General features: G+C 41.8%; 1 long non-coding RNA gene across 8 annotated transcripts in view; it reads right to left on the minus strand.

The window, feature by feature from the left end:
- LOC112968959 overlaps window positions 1-16784 on the minus strand; it is a 165744-nt gene extending 148960 nt beyond the window's left edge. For all 8 annotated transcript variants that reach the window (XR_003254507.1, XR_003254503.1, XR_003254508.1 and 5 more), the window contains exon 1: window positions 16510-16784. This is a non-coding gene — a long non-coding RNA (uncharacterized LOC112968959). The remainder of the gene's footprint in view (window positions 1-16509) is intronic.
- Window positions 16785-22519: the final 5735 nt, after the last annotated feature.

Consider the following 22519-nt stretch of genomic DNA (forward strand, 5'->3'; position numbering starts at 1 on the left):
AGAAGTATGGTGTACAGAAGCTCATTTTCAAATTCTGTGACCTCAGTTCTTGGGAGGATTTCTGAGACCAGACACCCGGCTATAAATGAAGAATGTGTGCCCGTATAGCTGAGTAATTTAAATGCATTTTCTGTGAATAAATCTACTCGGTACCTTCTTGATCTGTACAATCTTCTGTCATAGGGGCCTAACATAAAAATACTTCAAAGGCTCTAACAAATTCCCTCAAGATGTGATCTTCAGCATTTCAAAAGCCGAAAGACATAGACAAGGTTTAAAGTGATCATGATATATTTTCAAGGTAACACTCTTCAGCAACTCCTGTTCACCCATTTTTTGAAAGTGAAATTATATCATCTTTCACTATATATACATACAAATCTTTTTAACATATGAACTATTTTATGAGCAATGCAAAGTTGAACTGAAATTGATTTTTGGTTAAGGTTTACTATACCTCATTATCTTTAAATGAAGCACAGCAATGCTTCCTTCCTTCACACACTTATTAGACAGTCCCAAATGGACATCCTGTAGCCACAGACCCTCACCACTTCCCTTGCCTCTGCAGCACTAAGAAAATTTAGATTTGGATTCGAGTTTCAGCCCCAATCTCTCTCCGCATATTGAGCTGAAACAAGACCCTCTTGTACTAACACTTTTGTGAAAAATTATTTTTATGTTACACCTCAGTCCCATCTCTGATACCAATTATACAGTTTAAATTTTAAGCCAAACAATATTTTGAAACTGATGCTCTTGGCTGAAACCAAGATTCCTCATGTCCTCCAAATAGTTTTATAACAAACTCTCCTAGACTGCGGCATATTTAATGAGAATGCAGATGATCAATTGCAGCCCGCCTTGCACGGTTAACTCAATCAACAAACTACTAATGACTCCAGCATGTTACAGCTTTTTTGGCTAATGAGAACCGTATTGACCAGATTTTTCCCGTTCTCCCAGGATCAAACGCCAATATGGAACGAGTTCTGGTACAACGGTAACATTAGCCTGCAAGCAAAACACTGACCAGCAACAGCAAGACACAGCCTGAGTGTTATTAGGAAGCAAAGCTCCCCCAGACTCATGGGCCAGCCTGTCTGAATCCTGCCATAGGAGGTGTCTGCCTAGAGAAACAAACCCTGAGAAACACAAAGTTGCAGTCCGAGCACAGAGCTGCTACGTGGTGCACAGCACGCAGACAGAAAAGGCTTTTGTTGCCCACAAGCTGACGGCGCCGCCACGTGCCCACCGTTCCTCCTCCTGCCTCTGCTCTGCTGCCATTTTGCTGCAGGATAATTCGTAGCAGGCGAGAGGTAAATATGCTCCGCTTCCTTTTTCATTCACTTATGTGCTGTGCGTTGCTGCAGTTTTCCCTCACCTACATTTCTTCTTCCCTCCCCTCTCAAATAGAAGTAAACTGACCATTTTGTGTATGGAAATGTAACAGCTGACCACATCCTAAATACGTAGTAATATTTATCACAGAGCCTGAGAGGTGAGATGCAAAACAGTCCATCTGGCATAAACTTGCCTGTTACCAGCCACTGTTAAATAAAGATCGACTCCCATGGAAAGCAACGGAAAGAATTTCAGTGACTTTAGTCATCTTTGGACCAGGGCTTTGTTTCCTTACAAAAAACCTTCAGTTTCCGGTACAGTCCGATTTCTAAAATGATCCATTTCTAAAACAGACTTTCCAGCCTGTACCCTGGAGAAGAAGCCAGTTTGATCTCTCTCTCAGGAGGAGGCCTTGTTTCCATTCTTGTCTCTACCACCGTTTTCCTGGGTAACTTCAGACAAGTCACTTCCTTTCTCCATTCCTTCACTTCCCTCTCTGTCAAACAGGGATAACAACATGGAGTGCTTCATAATCAAGGAACTAAAACTGCTACAGAAGAACTAGGTATTATTTTCCTGCTGATCAGCTTCATGCTCTATCTTCTGAGAGCTGTGCACTCTGCCATCCCGCCCTTGCCTGGCTGTGAATGGACCAAAACAAACAGTAAAAACTCACCAGGTAAAGAAGGGAGGCAGAAGGACTAATTAGGACTTGTATATCATTTGGAAACAGTCAATTCTCCAAAGCTTCTTTTCAGGCCCAGCTGGTTTGCTAGTATCATTTTGAACAAAAAAAGAAATCAAGGAAAATATGTGCACAGTTCATCAACAGGGATTGTGCTCCTTTTTCTTTAAGACGTGCTTCTAAGCAGTTCTCTCCACTTTAAAAGGCTTAAATATTAAATATGTCAGCCAAGTCATAGTGGGGGTCCACGCTTGATTTCGCTCCTCGTTTAACAATGTCCTCAGGCCAGCCGCCAAGAATTCAGACACTTAACTTCCCTGGGCTGAGAACTCTTCATCTCAGGTGCGCTCTCCTTATCTACAGTGGGAAATGTTCCCATTCACTTCATCGTCTGCTCTGACCACAGYGCTCCTTGCTTCACTGACTTTCTCCTACATTATTCTTCAGGTTCAAACTTCCCAACCTCACTTGCAGGTCCAAGCACACCTCTCGTCTGGTAGTTTCCTACTTCCTCTTAACTTATATTTAGCTTTCATCCCAAAATATCTAACCCCTTAGTCCCCTCCCCCTACCCTCAATTTTATGTCATCTTCTGTGCCCTCATCCTCTCCCTTGCAAGGGAGCTCTAGGACTCTGCTATTAAGACCACTTCCGATCAAGTGTCTTTTACTCAGCTTTCTGGGCTTCTCAGGAGAGAAGGATGCCGTTCACTCACCTTGCAAGTGAAGAAAAAGTAGGAATAAAGGAATAATATAATAATAATAAGGAATAAAAATGAAAAGCAAGAATGTTACTTCTCTTCCCTTTGTGCTCAACCATAACCAGGAGCCTGGGGAAAAAGGAAAAAGGAGCAAGCTCTTTGCTGTACTAATACTGGGAACCCTAAGAGATAAGATGAGACATTCTGCTAAAAACCCTACTAACCAACCCGTTCTGGTAGGTCTTGCACTAACACACATCATATTTTTCTCCTTCTCCAACCACTTCACACACTCCTTCCCTCTCCCTTTCTTCTAAAGGAAAAAAATTTCCAGCCTGAAAGCTGGAAATGGCCACTGAAAATGTGTTTTCACTGATATACTCAGTTTTAGTCTCCTTCCTTTCCCTCTGCCCCTCCCATACAAAAAAGTTTGCTAAAAAAAATCCAGAACAGAGGCCAAAACTGTGTGCTTTAATCCCATTCCCGTCCACTGCTAGCAGATATGAGTCATTCCCTAACAGCATGGCTTAAGAAATGTGCAAGTCACTCTTGGCTTTATTCTCCTGGGCATCAGGAAGCCAGTTCTCGCAATGTCTGACTAGCAACTCATAGGAGTGGCTGCAGTCTAAAGTAAATGAAAGTTACAGTGAAAATAAATTTTGCAACTGCTTTCGGTTTTCTTTTGTAAATGCATCAGGGCATTAGCATAGCCAGTTTTTATACTACACGCCTCCTTCAGTAGATTGCTTTTAAATTCATTAGGTTCCAACTTTAGGGGAAAAAATGGTAGCCTTTGATTCATTGGTCTGGGGAAGAAGGATGAATAAGCAATAAATCTAGTAAGAGTGATGTTACTCAGGCTCAGTGGAATCCAGTCGCTGGAAGCTAGAACATCCAGATTCCAACCCAAGATAAGCACATATGTCTGTAGTGCAGGGGCAAGTCTTTCCCTTGTTCTCTCCTTGGTTTCCATACTCAGAAAAAGAGACAGTAACAGTCATGTATTCAAATATTAATTCCATCATATTTGACAGAAAAATATAAAATCATGTTTGTTTGTTTTTTTCCCTCATGAGCAAATCCATGGAGACGGTGTTATCAAGTAACATACTTCTACATGAAGCATGTCTCTAGGATATATATATAAAAGAACCAGCATGAAGGTGTTAGGACAGTTTAACAATTAAGACAGTGTCTTAGCCCTTAAGGTATTTTGTTCTGTTACTGACTCTGCCACAGACTCCCCATATGATCTTGGGCAAATCATTAAATCTTTCCCCATGTGTACAATGGCAAAATAATCAATCCCTCCTTTTTTCTTCTTCCTCTCAGGGCTATTGGCATTACAAGTTCTTTGGGGCAGAAACTGACTCCTTCTGAATATGCTTGCATAACTGATCAGATAGAGCCCCAAATTCAGCTGCTGCACGACCAACGCGAATAATGGACCCTCAATACATGTGATAATGGATACATCCAGACTTAGAGGCAAAACCAAAAGGAAACTGTTCACCCAGAATGGATTTATGACTTCTGAAGCAAACATGAGAAAATTAATTCTTTTTTCCCCCCATGACTTTGCCACTTCTTGCCTTCAGAGAGTGGATGGGTTCCTTGGACAAATCAATGAAACCAACGTCAAACAAATGACCTTTCCTCAGTGCCTTATAAACATCTATCAGCTTTAGGAGTGCCACCACAGTTGAATGAAGAGATTTAAAGCCAGGCTATTCATTAGACAGGAAATTATTATTCTGGAAACTTTAATGAATTGGATAGTGGCCAGTCTTCCTTGCAGTTTAGGTACCACTAGTAAAATGGAAAGTGGCTGCTAATTAGTTTGCATGAGAGCCAAAGAAGAAAAAAAGGTCTTTTAAGAGGAACAAGAACAAGGCTCTTCCACTGGCGATGGTCTGACACCCTCAGAAGACGGAATGAAGGGTGAGCAGATATACCGCATAATCAGGGAACCAAGAAAACAAGCAGGAGTCTGTAAACACAGGAGATTGCCTCTATTTTATGGTATCAGTAACAATCAACCAACTAACCACACTGCAATGGATGTATTCGCAACAAAAAGGCTGGAAGGATGTCTCAGTAACTCCAATTTTCTTCTACACAGTAGATGCACAGACTTGCCATATGCAGTTCTAAATTAAAAGCCAAATTATCTTCTCTGATATAGCTCACATTTGCATTGAACACCAACATTTCAAAGTAGGAGTTACCAGTATCAGGATTAAAAGCCTATGCACAATGGACAGAAAATTGAAGCAACAAGAGTAACAAGCCCTATGCCACAGCTTATTCCAATTCCCATCCAAGCTCTGCACCTCCCTTTGCCACAGTGCAAGCAGCCAGAGAGACCCCTGAAATGGCAATACTGAATTCTGCTTACCCTGTGCTGAGGAACCCTAGGTCAGTTCTGGACTACTCTACAAATAGACAAGACAAGTTTACTCTCAAGTCTACCACAAAGACAGCAACTTGAATTCTGTGCAAATCAACTTTCTATCACAAAGTACCAAGCTACTTGGGCAGACATCTTGTTTAACATGCTTGGTCTGTTGTCCTCTCCCTCTTCCCCACACAGCAAGATTTTGCAGATCACAAAGCAAGCAGCACTTTCCCCATGCTCTGTTCTTAAAGCCTTTGAGAAGCGTGTGCTTCAAGTCCTCCACATTGATTGTGGCTCGCTTTCCTGCTTTCTGATTGTGCTATCTCTGTATAGGCATTTTTCAATTCAATACATTGGGGAATAGGCACTTATGTTCATAAGGTCTCTGACATAGGCTGACCTCCCCTTTGTTTTCCAAGAGGTTTATGCTACCACATTCCCGCCACACTTCTATTTACTCATCAGTCCGTTTGAAAACTTACTGTTCCCTGGTGCATTAGCGGAAGTTTGTGGTTACTTGTGGTTTTCAAAAAGGAAGGGTGCATTTCAGATGACACATGGTAAAACAGTCAGACCAGGTGTAAAAATAAGATTATACTGCACTGGCCATGGTTCCAAGTAGACCAGCTTTGCCACAGATAAGGCAGTCTGAGGAGGTTTAAGATGCAAATTGAGCACTTTTTCTTCAAAAACCAGACAGTTGCTGAAGGTGCAAAAGGCAGACTTTTAGGATAAGCTTTATGGTGCAATTTGTTTCCATCAAACTCTGCTTATAATAACTTAACTGTGTGGATCCAGAATCTGTTACAGTAAAACAGGTCAAAGAGGATATGGGAAAAGATATTTCCATTCTTCAAAGGGAGGAAAACAATTTTTCTTTTCTGACTGGATACAGTTAAAGATTACAGCTGGTAGGATTGCTTTTGGCAGCCTAGTATTTGACCTATAATTCTGTAGAAATATAACTAAGTCTTCATACATTGACTGTCAAGAATTTTCCCCCACGTGCTCTGTTCTTCTCAGCCTGCTTTATATAGAAAATTTGCTGTATTATAGATCTACATATGAAGACTCCTTGGGCCTATTTCATGATCAGAACAGATTAAATTAAATAGAATATAACCACAGTTCAAAACTACATCTAGTCATCTTAACCACCCAAGAAAGCTCCTTCGAAACAAACAGGGTAAGAAAAAGACAACAGAAGAAAAGATGGCATCTTTTCCTTGTATCCATACAGCGGACAGAAGAGTCTCTTCCCCATACCTCAGTGGCCTGGTTGTCAGAAGATTCCAAACAGCAGCAGCTCTGAAGGACTGCAACACATTCACCACATCCAAAAATGAATACATGGCAGCAAATCAACCTGCATGATCCATCTTTTGACAGAAGACGGCCCTGCTTCTTGAGCTACAACAACATGAGGCACAACAGTACCAAGAGAGTTGTCTTTACACGGGGACTTTGAAGATGAGGGAAACATTTGTGCAGAAGCCTAACCTAGTGTGAACGTGTTGACAAAGCACAGAGGAAACAGCTATCCTGCACAAAGAATTTTCTCTCCCACTACAACAAAGAAAAAATGCAGACTCTGAAGGCTGTTTCCCAATACTCTTGCTTTGTGCAACTGTAGCAGCACAGAAAGGTAAATTAACCCTCTCATGTCTGTGATATAAGAAAGAATAGATGAAGGTCAACAGTAACCCTACACATCATACTAGATGCAGCCTCTGGTTTAGGGAGTGCCTAAAGTATGGATAGCTAGAAGTTGGAAGGATATAGATGCCCTGCTTTTGTACGGTCTGTCTTTAAGCATGTGCTACTTATTGCTACCAGAGACAAGGTACAAGGAAGAGACCTCTGCTCCGACCCAGTATGACAGTTCTTATGTTATTATTGCAATCACCACCGCAACACAGAGCAGTGTCTCATCACATCCTAACGTGCCACAGGAGAATGACACAAACAAACAGTCCCATTTCCCACTGAAAGCCAAGGGAAGCTCTTCAACAGTCTGAGCTGTACCAGGTCCCACACCAGTCCTGGGAAAGGCATTGCTGTTTTCTCAATCACCAGGGAAAAATCCCCTGCTTTCCTCAAAAGGTCTTTGTTTACAATGCAGAGCAATCACAGCTTGCTCAGCTCACCAAAACTGATGGGAACTCAAAGACCACATGGTGGACACAAGAATTCCCTTGTGATTTTTGGTGAAGTGTTGTTGATGACAAAGATCTTGGCATACAATGGAAAAGCAAGGCTAACACAGCTAAGCACAGAGTACGCCCTACGCAACTCCTTACTTGCCACTAAGTTTAACTTTCTCTATTTACTTTCTAATTTAATATATTCTTTTGATCTTTCTCTCTGTTCTCTTGTCTTCCCTCAGTTTGCTGACACAGTAGAAGCATGACAAGCTCAGACAAGCTAACCTACTTTTTCTTTTTCTCTTGTACATGTTAACGTTCCCACTCTTCCACCTAGCATATGAAAACATATTGCAAGTATCATTATAATGGTACTTCCAATCCCCCTGTGAAGTAATTCCCCCAGCTGACAGGTGAAAAAACTGAGACACACAGAGCTCTTTCTTAAATTACTTGCCCCTCAAGCCTACAGAGCAAGTCAGTGACAAGTGGAAATGAAACGGAGCAGACTTGAGTTTTTCTTGGTCCCAATCTGTATAGAATTATTATACCACTACCCATCACAGGACTGTCAAATGCCCAAATTTCTAAATCCAGTAGCAATAGCCAAACCTTACATATCCATGACATGGATTTGCGCATTCCTATGACTTAATTGCAGCAAAGGAACACTCATCGCCATGCCCTGTGTGCCTTCTGTCCGTACTGTGGCCTGTTAGCTCAGGTTCAAAGGATCCATGCTGCTTTAGAAAAACTAAAACTCAAGGTATGAGTTAATAGGAAAGGGCTATAGCACACCTACTTTCTATACCCGAGTGCAGGTAGACTGCATGGAGAAGAGTGTCTTTACACATTAAGCCAGGTAACATGCTCAATGTTTTCCTTTCAGGYTGAGCTTCAAATGCTCTCAATTCTGTATGTGCTCACATGTTTGGAAGTCTCAGCTGGACTTAGATTGGTTCAAACCCACACCTGAAGAAGGATACCATACTTAGCTGAAATCACACATAACATCTAAACAGACAAGCAAAGGTGAAGCAAACATGAATAGGATTCAGACACATTTTTCATACCTGAAATGGCTCTCAGGCTTTCTGAGAGTTTCTAAGAACCTGTAGTTTTCCTCTTATCCAAAAGAAGAAAAATCCCTCTGCAAAGTATCTCCTCCCTCAGCAAGGCACTGCCATCACCAGTGACTTCCAGAAAACAGCAAGCACATTCCTACAGAAAACTCACCGCAGCAAGCAAAGCCGCAACACTGGTTGGTAACAGACTCCGACATGATGGTGGCCCATCATGTGCTCATAGTAAGCCAAAAAAGCTAGAAAATACAAACAAACAAAAAAAGGCCCTAACAATGCTAAGATGAAGCTCAGCCTTAGCAGAAGCCTGTCTTCTCAGCAGAGACCATCCCACAACACCCTCTACAGCAAAAACCAAGGACATTTGCCAAGACACAAGTTTTGTGGAGAGACAGACGCATGAAAATTCCCAAGGTGCACACATTGATTTATACCTGAAGAACAAAAGCACCTTCAGTCAAACATCAGATGTTGATGGTGGAGACAGAAGCAGAGGAAACAGTGAAAGCCTAGGGTTTCCCTCCATGCTATAAACTATCCTATATTTTTACTTTTTAATTAAAAATGCAACTTTTATGTGGAAAAAGTAGAGAAATAAGGCTTTGGGCGACTCTTCCCCACTGGTTTTCTGCAAAAACCATGAGGCTGGTTTTAGTCAGTTAGTCTCTCAAACTGTTACCAGTGAGAGATCAATTAGGCCCTAAGGCATTGTGCTAAAGCACATGGGTGGGTGCTATCATTTTGTAGTTAAGTGTATGTATTTGTCTCTCTCATGTTTTCCTAGGAGCCCAAGATAGCACTTACAAGACTAGAGTCTTTTCTGTACTGGAATTGCCTTTTTTTTCCTCTTTCTCTCTGTTTTAGAAGAGTGGCAACACTATGGAAAGACCAGATCTTTTTTACTTTATTGCCATCAAGGACAAAGTAAAAAGAGTGAGATCTAAAAACACAAAGATGCCAAGATACAAGGCAACTACATGCTTGAATGCCCAGCCCTAGCTGCCTTGTTCCATGAGTAATACCTGTGTGTTGACAGAGGTCATATTTATATGTTTGCCACAATATAGAAAGAGGACGTGCAAAGAGATATACTTTATACCAATAGAGCATTTCGTTTCCTATGAGATACATTCCCTCTTCACCCTGTACAAAGCATAAACCTTTTTATTCACATTTCTCCTTCAAATTCCTATCTCGTGTTCTGCTTTTCCACTCAATAGCAGTAGGTGCTACAGAAATGCTTCTGAGTGATTCACTGTAGAAAATGTTTGGAAAAAAAATTATGACTGTGCAGCATGGACCCACTGGAACCCAAAGCACATGGCAAGTAACGAGATTTAACTATAAACTTTGAATTCAGGCCAGAGTGGTTGAAGTTTCACTAAATTCAGTTATCCTGGCCTAATTTAGTACTTTCTGTGCTAGTGGCTCCCAGCTAAGCACCTGGAATTCTCATACGCTTGAACTCCAGAGCATTTTGCATTCCTCTGAAGTTTGACCTTCCCAGCTGGCTTTACTGCCCTGACTCACAGCAGTAGCGTGATGCCAGGTATTCCTGGGTTAACCATTCTGAAGCAAGAGCCCTAAATTTTCAAGGAAGGCAGTAACTTTGCTTTATGGGAAAGTCATGTTTTGGTATAGCTCCTTAAAGTTGCCTCTCCTCTTTGCGGGCTCTAATGGACTCAAAACTGAACACCAAACTTTAGTCTGAATTGCAGAGTTTCACTCAGTCCAGAAAATCATTCAATAATGTGATCACCACACGGTTGGGGATCTAAGGTTCACCCCTCTCTCCCAAAGTTCAGAAGACTCAGCGGCCATGGATCACAAGCCCAAGCAAGGTGGAATGAGAGGAAGATCAAAACACAGCATGTCCCAGTCCCAGTGTCCAAGTCCTCTGCATTCATCTCCAGGACATGGTACCAGGCTGAAAACATTTGCAGAACAAGGATTCCCCAACGCACTACAGCACGCGATGCTTAGCCTTTCTGTGGAAGAATTGAAAGCAACACATTTGCCCTATAGAAATCCTGTCCTATTGATGAACTGCATGGTGGCAGGGAGGGGGTGAGTAGAGAGACTTCAGCTACACAGGCAGGTCATGAGAGCAAATACTACTTATTTCAACAGAGTAATGAAAGGGGGCAGGTGCTTAATCTGAGTGTGCGTAGAGTTTAAACTCCTGTGCTTACACATCATTTAAATTTTGTGTTACTGTCTATGAAAATTGGACAGAAGAATAAGCTAAACTTGCTCTCCAGACAATAAAATGTAAAATAAATATAATAAAAATAAAATCCATCGCACCACCACCATAGGACAAAATGAGTTTTCCACACAAAAATGAAGTTTTTGTCCCTCCACATTCCGCAACACAAATTTTAATAGATTAAAGCAACAGCTCAGATCCAAAACAAGTCTAGGCCATCAAGGTGAGACTTTTGATTCAGGCTCATAAATTAGGATGAAAATGTAACTGGCTGAGAAGCCCAGCAAAATTTTAATATGCATCCCAGTATGTGTGACCAAAGGGATTATCCCGGAATGGCTCACCTGATTAGTTATACAAATGCCTTTTTTTTTTCGTTTAATCCAAGACCATGCAGAATGCCAAATGGAAGAATGAAGCAGGGTATGTACTGGAATGTCTGAAGGCTACAGACTTTGGATTTATATTCCATGTTGAATTCATTGTTCCCTCTCCTACCCCCACTGCCCTCTAAAAAATGCTGCAGCCATGACAGAAATAAATTAGCCTGAGGTACAGGTCACACCTTCAAGGGCAGTAAGCATTCTGGGTAAAATCAATAGAGAAGATGGGAGTCTCTAACAGCTGAAGCAGAAAGAATGACGCATTGATAGCTTTACATATAACCAAACAAAGGCACTTTGGAGCAACCGCAGTCCCTGCTGCCTTGGGAACACAAAGCTCGTTTTTTCAGCCACCTGAACCCCAACAGCAACACAGGCAAGTCAGAAAGGCTTGAAAGAAAGTTCTCGGGAGCACTTGCATATCAGTGCAGAATATTCTGCTTGTTTGCATCTCTGCTAGGGAAGGAGCTTCAGATGCTGAATTTTGGGCCAGGTTTCAACTCTCACAAACTTTTACAGAGGTCAGAATCCACACTGAACTTCAGCTCAAATTTTGCAGCACTTTCCAGCTGCTCAAGTGACRGAACTGAAGTCTCAGATAAAAACTCTCCTGAACTTTGGTGAACACAGATATGAGGCTAGAAGACACTAACAGACACTGATACTGTGTATCCCATTCATCATTTTCATTTGTGATTTTAAAGCAGTGGATAATTTATTCAAAATCACCTACATTCATTGGGAACCTTAAAATCAGGCTCCAGTACTTAGGAATCACAGTTCCTCTGAGATAAGGCGATACAGGATTTATAAAGATATTGGATATATAAAGATTCATACAGAAACCTAGGGTTTTTTACAAATGCCTTTATGGTGAGTTAAGCGCTAACTCTCCTTGATTTTCACTGGGAGTGAGGCATGTAACCTGTTCAGACATTTGGTAGATCCCACGGGTTTCCTACCTGCATTTTCAGGCTCCTAAAAGCTTTACAGCCTGATTTAAGCGCCCACTGTATTTCTAAAAATAGGACTTAGACTCCTCAGTCCCTTGGGAGGTTCTGAAATTGCTACCCAGGAGGTTTCTCAGACAGAGCTAAAAGCTTTTCTCCTCTTCTGTCCCTCCCAGTCTTCCCCAAAGACACTTTGGCCCAAATACAATACGATCTAAATCCAAACGGACCCTGATTGTGCAAAGGTAGCAAGGGAATGCCAAATACATAACTTTCCCCTACCCCCTTTGTTTGTTTGCGTTTTTAAACCTACACAACTTTAACACGTGTATTGTTCTCTGATCATTAGACTCATGCTTCTGTCTATGCTGAAACACAGTGCAGGTTTGAACTACATTTGTACTTACATTTATGGAGACTGTGAACAATATCATAAATAGAATTGCTTTCATTTCAACTGCTACCTATAAAAATAAATGGGGGGATGGGGATTCATCATTAATACCAGCGCTGCACTACAGGATTGTCTTTTGCTTACAGTCACTGTCCTGTTTTACGGCCCAAACACAGCAATGATGCAGCAGCACCTGCAGCATCTCTCTGCCTTGCAGAAAAAAATGAAAATAAAATCAACACCTCGAGGAAAAGTGTTATTCAGAAATCATCCTTGTCTTGCTGTCTTCTGCTCTGAAAGCCTTTACGTCTGTGGATGGCTCTTTGAACCCACCAGTGTGCAGACAGAAGAAAGACTGCTTCGCTTTGGTCTCACGGGCAGCTGGGCATAATGCTTTGACTAGTCACAAAGGGGGTTAATAGTGCTGCCTAGCATACGTGATTGCCTCCATGGTCAATGGAGAGGAGGCGACAGCTCCACTGAGTGGGTTGCCCAGTGCAGCTACTTCAGGCAGTAGTTAGGCTCTTAGTTCAGGTCCTCTGAAAACACCCTTAGAAGGCCCTTGACTCCTCAATTGGCCCTAAAGTAAGCCTGGGCACGGAGTCTCTAAGTGTGACTATTACTGGCTCAGGAATGTACTTCTGTAAGGCATGACTAAGGGGGCAGGTTCAGATGTGGTTCCACAAGGGTGGTGGAGCTGTGAAAACTCCATTGGTGAAAAGGTTAAAAGCCTGTAAAAAAAGAAAAAAAAATCACAGCAGCACTCTTATGGAAGTGTTACTTGTAGACACGCGGCCTCCACCAGAAATTACAGGCAGGGGAATTAGCCTTACCATCAACTTGTAAGGATGCTTTTAGCTCAACCAAAGGCTTCCAGCTCCTACAGGGCTCACTCCCTGCAGCTACTTGCACTGTCTGTTCCTAGGGGGCAGCAAAAGTGGGGAGAGAAACACACATTCAAGGTCTTCCCAAGAATGACCAAGATCACCTGCCTCAAAAACAAGCACCAAAAAAAAATGACCTATGATGACTTGCCCTGCCATCCCTTCCTTCTTCTCAAAGACAGAAGCACAGAGTGAGTGATAATCCACATGACTGCCTGTGTTACCATTACCAGCTTTTGCTCTGCACATCTACCCTGGACATGAAAAAAGACATTTGCATGTTCAAAATATGCAGTGCATACTCTGTGCTGCCTCAAAAGAGGTGCAATGTCATCTTGTGCAGCTTCCTCTAAAGTAAATCATCCCCTATTTGTTTTATATTTCACTGTGCTTAGAGATATGGAAAGTCTTGCCCAGTTTCAGAGAACAGTCCAATAATCACAATAACAGATTATCTGAACAGATCTCATTTAGCATCTATGGGTCAAGAACAACCCTTTAGAGATACACCCATTTGGGGCCTAGGTTTTCCAAAGCAGTGCCAGATACTTGCTGGCTTGCTTTACTGAGTGACTTAGGGTGTTTCAGATGGGTCTTGACATCCTGATATTCAGAATGATCTGAGCAATCCCCATCTTCTTATCAGACCTTAGTACAATATCTCTATTTCAGCACTGAAAAAAGGAAGCTGCCACAATTAACTGCTTCAGAAAACTGACACCATTGTGTTTCTGCTTGCCACGTCCTGGGACTGGAACAGGCTCACAGCAAAGGTAACTTACTGCTCAGCGCCAACAGGATATATCCCATTTCTGCATCCCTTGCTTTCTCTATTCAAATCTCACCTCTGCCTGTTGATTATGGCTGGTTTCAAAAAACATGCCTCCATTTCAAAGAGCAAGATCACAGACTGAATCAGAGAGGAGAGCTGCATTACATTTTCTTCCCCATTTAAGTTGTTCAACAAGCCAGGACTCAGCATGCAAGTGAAAGAAAAACAGAACACTACACATGGATTACAGCTTGCTCCACTTTGGGGATAAATGAAACCTTAGAAAGGCTTGGGCCTTTCCAAGACCTATCAAAAGCCCTACTTTAAAAAAAAAAAAAAACCACAAACACAAACAAACAGGATTTAAATTCAACCAATGAACAACTGTGGATTTCACTTGGGAAAACCTGGAAAGACAAAGGATGAAAATAAACTTCAGTAAGAGGCTAAAAGGCTTATCAGCCAAGATCTGGCTGATCCCCATTTGGTGAACTTTTTAAAAGGATATTATACATCATAGGTAAGGTTGTTAGATACGGGCTCCACAGCCTAAGAGTTCTTTTCCATTCATAACTTCTGCAAGCCTATAAATGACAACATCTTAGCTCTAGAAAGGAAAATGAAATAATCCAAAGACATTCCCTGTCCCTAATTATATTTTGCATGTGGATTCATACAAGACTGCAAGAATTTGGATATCTGAAGATGAACAATAGCAAGGTGAAGGCCAGGTTGTTTGCGTCTGGATGAGGCTGACATTTTGCCTGTTCTCCATCACCAAAATGACCTCCGCTAAATTTGTGGGCCTGAGAGATCTAAAAGTTAGCATTCTAAAACCCATCTCTGGATGCACATTTTTGCAACCTGGGTTTTCTCTTCAAAAAATATGCGAAGAACCTTACTGAGGAACCTCCCAGCTATCCTCCCCATCTCACAGCTAAGAAAATGGAGGCATTGCATGCAAAGAGGGGAGAGATCAGGCTGTGGCCACACTGAGTCCATGTCCATCTGCAGCAGAACCTTTATTGCCTCTACAGTGCTCTATAGGTTGCTAAACCAAAGAGGAAGAATAACCCAAAGAAATTTTCTCAGTTTTCTCTCATAAAAACACTCCCTAGCATCTTAGGGGATAAGAGTAAGGAAAGATCAGAGAGCTTCAGATTCCTTCTGCTTGGCCTAGCTGCTCCTCGTCCCTCCACATAAATGCAGCAGGTAGCCCTGGTGGGAATTAACCAAAAGAACCAGCTTAACCTAATCATTTCTACCTTTGCTCCACCCTTGCCCCTTGCAAAGACGAGATGCTGAGGTTTCTTCTGCAGAGTTTTCATCTGTAGGTGGTGAGCAGTAGCATAACCTATTGTACTTAGCTAATATATTATGCACCTCTAATCCAATAACTAGGAGTATGCATCATGACTAACCTGTTAACCTTTTTGTCACTGTGATCCTTGCATGGGGAATCAATTCCAAACTTAAAATGGCCAAATAGTAAGTACAAAGCTTTTAAACACAGGAATTTTACATTTGCATGTATATTTATTTCTTCAATTATCTCAAGTTTATAAAATTCATATCATTTGAATAGTGAATGCTGCATAAACTTTTCATACTTATGAAATTAAATGCTAAATTTTGATAAGCAAAATTATTTTGGAAATTAAATGCTAAATTTTGATAAGCAAAATCATTTTGAAGAACATTTGAGAAGAAATTTTAACAACAGAATCTACCAAATATTTCTGACCTACTTCAAGCAATCATTAGCTACAAACAGTTTCTAATTATTTGAGTCCATATTCAGTGGTCATTTTCTTTCTTGACCATTTGGCCTACATTCAGAAAAATTTCCATTAGACAGCACATAGTATCAGAAGAAAAATTACTCTTTCCCCTTTCCAAGGTTTGGGATGTTTCAAAACCTCTAGAGATAGTAGTTCTAAATATGTCTTTAAAACCAAAAAGTAGAAAGCACTTAAAATTTTTAAAGCACAAGAGTCTATTACATTAAAACACGTTGTTATCAAGTCAAATTGCTTTCTCTCACCCCTCTACTAACAGTTTTGCAATTCATTTTCCAGAAAGAACTGCAGGCGAATTAAAAGACAAAACATCTATGCTCAGACTGGAAATGATCACATGAACAAGCCACAAGATTTGCTTGATAACAGAGTTTATTATTCAAGAATGAGTCTCATTTTCAGCTCTAAGGGAGAGGGCGGGAGAGAAGGGCGAACAGTCTTTTAAAACACACACACACGCACACTGGAAGCAAAGGATTGCATTTATAGGCACCACTAAAAAGAAGAAAGGAAAAAGTAAAGAAAACAAACCTCTATACTACCAGTAGCTCAAGTTTTCAGAAAGCTCAAGTTTTCAAGTCAGCCCCCAAAAATCAGGTTTACCTTATCAGAGAAGCTGAACAACCAGAAAGCTGTAAAACTTTAGAAAGTTTAATTCTGTAAAAGATGTGAAGGGACAGAGTAGGGCAGGAAAACAAGTTAGCCAAAAGGAGCTGGAAAAGTTAGTTTCTCTGCACCACCAGCACCCCCCCTCCCCTTACTGACCTAAGAAGTCTTCGTTTCACAGGTAGCAAAGTTTCTCTTCCTTCTCCACTGCAAGAGTCACACTTGTGTGCAGGCACGCTGCATTACTGGGAGTGCACTAATCATCAAAGGAATATTGTTTCCAATCTTCTGGTGACTAAGGAAAGAAAGAAAAATGCAGTCCAGTCAGGTACTGTTTCTTCGTGAAAAGTAAATCCAGTATTCTGGAATGAGTTCAAACATAGGGCTTGACAGGCAAAGGAGAAAAGCTTTTTCACTGAGCATGCTTAGTCCTGCACTGCCTGCACAYTTAATGAACATTACTTCCTTCCCAGTGGTTACTCCTAGTAGAAATCCACACCCCCTACTCTTTCAGAAGTCAGGAATGCAGCTGAAACCAAAGTCCAGAAAACATGCCCGACACCCAGACAAGGCCCCACAGATCAATAAACTCAGGTTGTGACCTGCAGGTCAGTTTGTCAAACAGGACATCAGGGTGAGTTTTTTCTACACTTGGTATAGTTTGCTTTATGCTTCAGCTAATGCTATTCACTCCCCAGAGAAAATAAAACTGCACCAGCTTTTAAAGAATGATTAAATGCTTCAATAACAGATGGGAATTCTCCTTCAAATCTTGTCTTTCCAAACCTGCTTTAAAATGAGGAAAAAACACTGCATAAAGAAGTTTTTCAGACAAAATTAGGTCATTAGATTCCTGAAGAAAAGTTATTTGAATTTGTCATAGGTAAGAAGTATCTGGTGACAAAAAAAACCCTTCTATTTATTTAGGGCCTAATTCTGTTCCGTCTGCAATCACGTGGAGTTTTGTCATTACCTTCAATGGGAATAGTGCTGGGTTTTAGATTACAAATGCTTTCAGGCAAGTGCTGTGTCTACTTCAGTGAACTGTACAGGACAGACTGGTTTTGGCACTCCAGTTTGCAATTTACAATATTGCTGGGTCCGAGTGCTCAAACAGCAGGCAAAAATCCCCCTCCTTAACAAAATTCACAAGAGTTGCTGAAGAAAAATGATTCTAAAAAACTTCATGCATGATGTTAAAAGCTTTGCATTGTATTTTAAGATTTTCTTTTGCTTTCCAATTTTTCCTTGAGGTTACACTTAGCTCATACACCTCAAGTGTCCTCTACATTAGGACAAGAAATTTAACCTTTGTCTAACGCAACCTACATTGGGCCTGACTGCAGTGTCAAAGCTTTCATAAAAAGACCACATATCATGAGAATTATAACGAAATAACAAAAGACATAATATCGTGAGAATAGAGAGCACTTATCAAAATTAAAACTGGAGGGGCCAGTATCACTCTAAGACCTCTAGGATAATGAATTATCACTCTGCATTTTAAACTAAGTTAGAATCCTATCCTGACCTCTGCATCTGAGTAGCTCCAAACTTCACAAGGCTGCAGGTCCCAATTTGAAGAGGAAACACCATGACAGAAATTAAAGCTCCAGATTCCAACTGGTCCAGACCTTTGAAATTTAGACCCATCTCAAATTTTAGTAGCACACGTTGGGGCTGTACTCACAGGGGTATGTTTCAGAACCACTGTGGGTCCTTCGCCCCTAACTGCGACCAAGTTTAAAAAAAAAAGAAAAAAGTCAGTTTAACTGCCCACACATCCCTGCTCTTTCTGGCTTAATTCAGAATCACAAAAGGAAAAGTGCCAAAACTGCATGACAAAGCAACCCATGCTGTATTGCTCATCTGCTTAACTTGAAGAGATATTGGAAAACCCCAGGTATTGTTCCCATAGATTTGGAGAAGCAGCTACAGTCAGCTAATCAAATCTGAATGCCTCAACCAGAAGACTTTTCCCACTGGTTTGTTTCCACTTCATATCACAAAGCTTCCCTTCAGCCAGGAAAGTCCTTAACAGGACAATAAAAGCTGCAGCTAAACTGTTTGGGTGCCTTTTTTTAAAACACGTATCAGGACCATCTCTCAGACGCTTTTCATGGCTATGCAGGTCAGGTGTCCAAGAGAACTAAGCCTTTCAGGGGTTCAGTAAGCCCTAGATATCAAAAGCAGGTAGAGAATGCTTTTATTCAGCAGTAGCTGGAATTACCCTAAAGCACTGACAATGGATGAACCTAAGGCTTGTTCACTTAGCAAGCAGTTGTGGTAATTTTAGACCTTGTCTGCCTCAGCTGCCTGTTACCCCTTCTGCAGCACAACCAGATGAACAGGACATGTGCTTGCTGCTACCCAGAGTTCAGCCGCTTATGCTGAACTCCCACCAGACAAGGTGGGAGCCAAATCAATAGACTTGGCACTGAGGAACCTTAGGAGCATGTACATCATCCTCTTGGCTCCACACTAGGATGGTGACTTTGGTAGAGGGATGGTAACCTGCTAGAGAGATAGTAACACATGATCACCACAGCTGTTCACAAAATGAACATGTTTCAGCCCTCACTGGCACTGCCAAGGGAACTGTTGCATCAACTGCTTCAGATCTTCAAGCTCTAGCCACATGCTTCATCATCACAGAGCTCTACTGGTCCCATAACGCTAGCAATAGAGTTATTAGAGTACCTCAAGGCTGCAGTATGCTCCGGATCCATTTTCTTTGTGAGTGTCACAGTGATGAAGCCCTGGAAGCTAAAGGCACATTGCAAATATGCAGTCTGTGAGTCACAATGGAGGGAGCAGACTGCTGTGATTCCCTTCATGCCTAATTACCCATAAGCAGTTGGCACGATGATTTATTTAGCATAGTGTTGGCCTAGCTTTCAGACGAGTCCGCTGTCCAAATGGAAATCATTCCACCTCCAGCTTTCTTCTCGAAAGAAAAAATCATGTGGAACATTCAAGTCCACAAAACTATTCCCTCCTGTAAATTATTTGAAGACTGTGCAGAGCCTTATATCCCAATGGTATGATGCTTGTATCTAGAGACAAGCTTAGGTATGTATATTCTGTCCTGTCACAGCTGACTTGTTTCTTTGAGGGAAATTCAGACCAGCCCTATCTGTAACTATTCAGCTGCCTTTCAGCTGGGACTGCAGGGTGACATACCAGGTAACAGTCCAAAGCGAGTTTAACTCCAGTTAACTTCCAGTTGGACTGGAAGAACTGCAAAGGAGCAGAAAAAGGAGACCGTTGTCCTACGCCCAGAAGCTATTAGGTGACTCCCAGGTAGTGGGTGAGTCTGAGAAGTGATGGGAGAACACTGACTGGAGACTCCTTCAGGCATCCCTGAGTCAGGACAAGGACTGGGGAAAGCTTGGATAAGTAAAAAGCCTATAGGGAACCATACCTCCTTTGGAGGGACAAACTCCTTTGCTTTGGGGATGCTGCCTACATATTCTGTTTAACCAGTAAATTGTGCCCTAAGGCCCAGACCTGAAACAGACTTTGGCACGGCATCAATCCTTCCCGGGGTGAATGAGAGCGCCCACCAACGCACATTCAGCAAGATCCAATAGGGAACTATTGTTACTTCAGATGTTGCCACTTTTAATGAGAGCCAAATGGCTGCCCCTCCCAGAGCTAACAACTCCAGCTGGGGCAGCTTTGCTTCTCTTTTCCCCCTAGCATGCATAAAATGTGTTTTTGCTCTCTCTCCTGACACCAGAAAAGCCTGGATCACTTCCCACTGTACTGTGAGAGCTTGAAACTTGGCCATACTATTTACAGCATCTTCTTTGCCCGGAGGAATTGGAGCTGCATCACGATTTTTCCACCATATGCAAGCAGCAGGCACTACTGCATGTGCCAGCACTACTATATGGTAGCTCAGCCCTACCTGTCAATGCTTCCTCGTGGCCACTCCAAGTACTACAGGAGAGAAGAGGATTTCCCAAGGGAAACTGTCTGCTGGCAGTCATCTTCATTGTTCTGTCTGCTCAGATGCATCCATCCTTGAATCCTTAGTGGGAAAGGACAAATTAAAGAAAGACTCCAAAGGGTGGGGCTCCACTTATGGTCCTCTTAACAGTAGCGTTAGCTTTTGGCTGTAAGAATTTTTTTCAAAAGGACTTAAGTGACTCAGAAGCCTCAAATGTATTGGTTTTTAGCAGGAATTGGGCTTCCAGGTTCCTTCTGGAGCTTTAGAAGAGCCTGTTCTGCCTGTAAGCATTTGGAGAAACAGCCAGCCTTTCCATATCTCATTTAACTGCCCCACAGGAGACTACGGGCATTTGGGGGCATGCTGGCTGACAGGGTATAACTCAGGGGTGACTTTTTATGACTGCCTGCAGGGAAGTCAAGCCTTCCAGTCCAAGCTATAGAAATGTGGCACTTGAGCTCAAACAGCAGCAATTCCCAGCTATCTCTGTGCAGGTCCTAGCATGCTCTGTGGAGAAGCAGTCCTCTACAACCCAGTGAGCCTGAGCTCCTACCTGTTGCACTGTAAAAAAGGGAAAACACAAAAACAAAAAACAACAAAAAGACAGCAGATCAACGTAGCTCTGTAAACAGAGCAGCAGTAGGGTGGTGTCAAGTACGTATCACATAACACAGCCACACTGGAAAGCTCTCAGACAACAAACCACAGAGACATCCACTGGCAGAACGAGCAGATGTGAGTTTCCCAAGATGTGTTGTTTCTCTGCTTCCCTTTTACTTCAACAAAGCTTATTCCCACCTTGCAGTGGGAAAAATGTGACCCAGGAGACCTTATTACAGACACTCAGCCAGCAAGCGGACAGCCCACACAGGCAGAAGACCTCGGCTTGGCTTTAGATAACTCTGTGTACACAAACATACCCAAGAGAGGTGCCTCCAGGAGATCATGTCAATGGACTAAAGGTACCAGATAATGGAGCTAAGGATGCTGAAGGAGGAAGCTTCAGACCTGCTATCAGATCCAGTCTGTCTCAAAGGGAGGGTGATATAACACTGCATTTTTGCCATATTTTTTCCCTCAAGATAGACCACAGTCATATTTAAAATCCATGTTACAGAAGGGATTTTCACGGAGGTACAGTGAAAGCACTGAGTTTCAAACCTGAATGAAATACTAACCTGTTTTGGGACTGTTAGTGTTAATAAAATATTAGGATATTAAGACTACGTATTTATCTGAAGATATGTTTTGGTCAAACCCAAGTAGTTGAATTCAAAGGGAAAGAAATGAACGAAGCTATATAATTATATATAAAGATTTGACCAAAGTGTCTAAAAATTTCTTCAGAATCTATGAAAATTAGAGACAGAATTATTGCCTTGATTTTTTTTGATAAAGTACTGAGTAATTTGCATATTTCCCAGAATGCAGCAGGTAATTTAGACATATTAAAAGTTAAACTGCAAGAAAGTTTAACTTTGAAGAAGCTGCAAAACACTTGCTTTGCTAGCACAGGAAGACAGCGTGGCTCTTGGGAAACATACTGACTCCCAAAGTCCCTATTACCGCATGGTGCTCCTGGCTCTGTCACTGGGCTTCTGCGTAAGTTTGGGCAAGACACTTCACATCTCTGAATAAAAGCAGGCAAAAGGAGCTAGATGAAATTATTACAAAGACTATGATAAATCTGAGACAGCACTCTGTCATTGCTTTTGCAATTGCAAATGAACTGACTGCATGTCTTCTTGCAGCAGAAACATTTCCAAGCAAGTGTTTCAAATCAAGGGTTAGAGTAGTGCAACCGTTCAGAGAATCGTCTCCCAGCAGATCAGCACGCTACCTGCTAGACATGACCCCACCGCACATGCAGTTCAACCTAGTATAAAGGGGGGCAGTTCTGCCGAGGTCAAAGTGACCAGCTCTAGTTGCACTAGCTGATCCAACCTGCAGTTGGTCATCTCATATTTCACAGGAATTAGGAGTTGTGGTTCACGTACAATGACAACATTTGTTTTGCATTTCTCAAAAATTTGGACTGTTTTCTCCTGACCTGTAGCACTCCTCTTTTCAATTGCATACATTAGCTTAACCATGACTTTTTGGAATCTTATTGTAAGATAATAAATGACAGCAAGTATTTCCTATGACAACCTATGGGCTTCTATTCCAGGCAAAATGAAGTTGATTGAGGGAGGAGAAAAAACCAACTGCAAG

Source organism: Apteryx rowi, unplaced genomic scaffold (genome assembly GCF_003343035.1).
Source record: "Apteryx rowi isolate R43461 unplaced genomic scaffold, aptRow1 scaffold_33, whole genome shotgun sequence".
In the NCBI taxonomy this organism is placed as follows: Eukaryota; Metazoa; Chordata; class Aves; order Apterygiformes; family Apterygidae; genus Apteryx; species Apteryx rowi.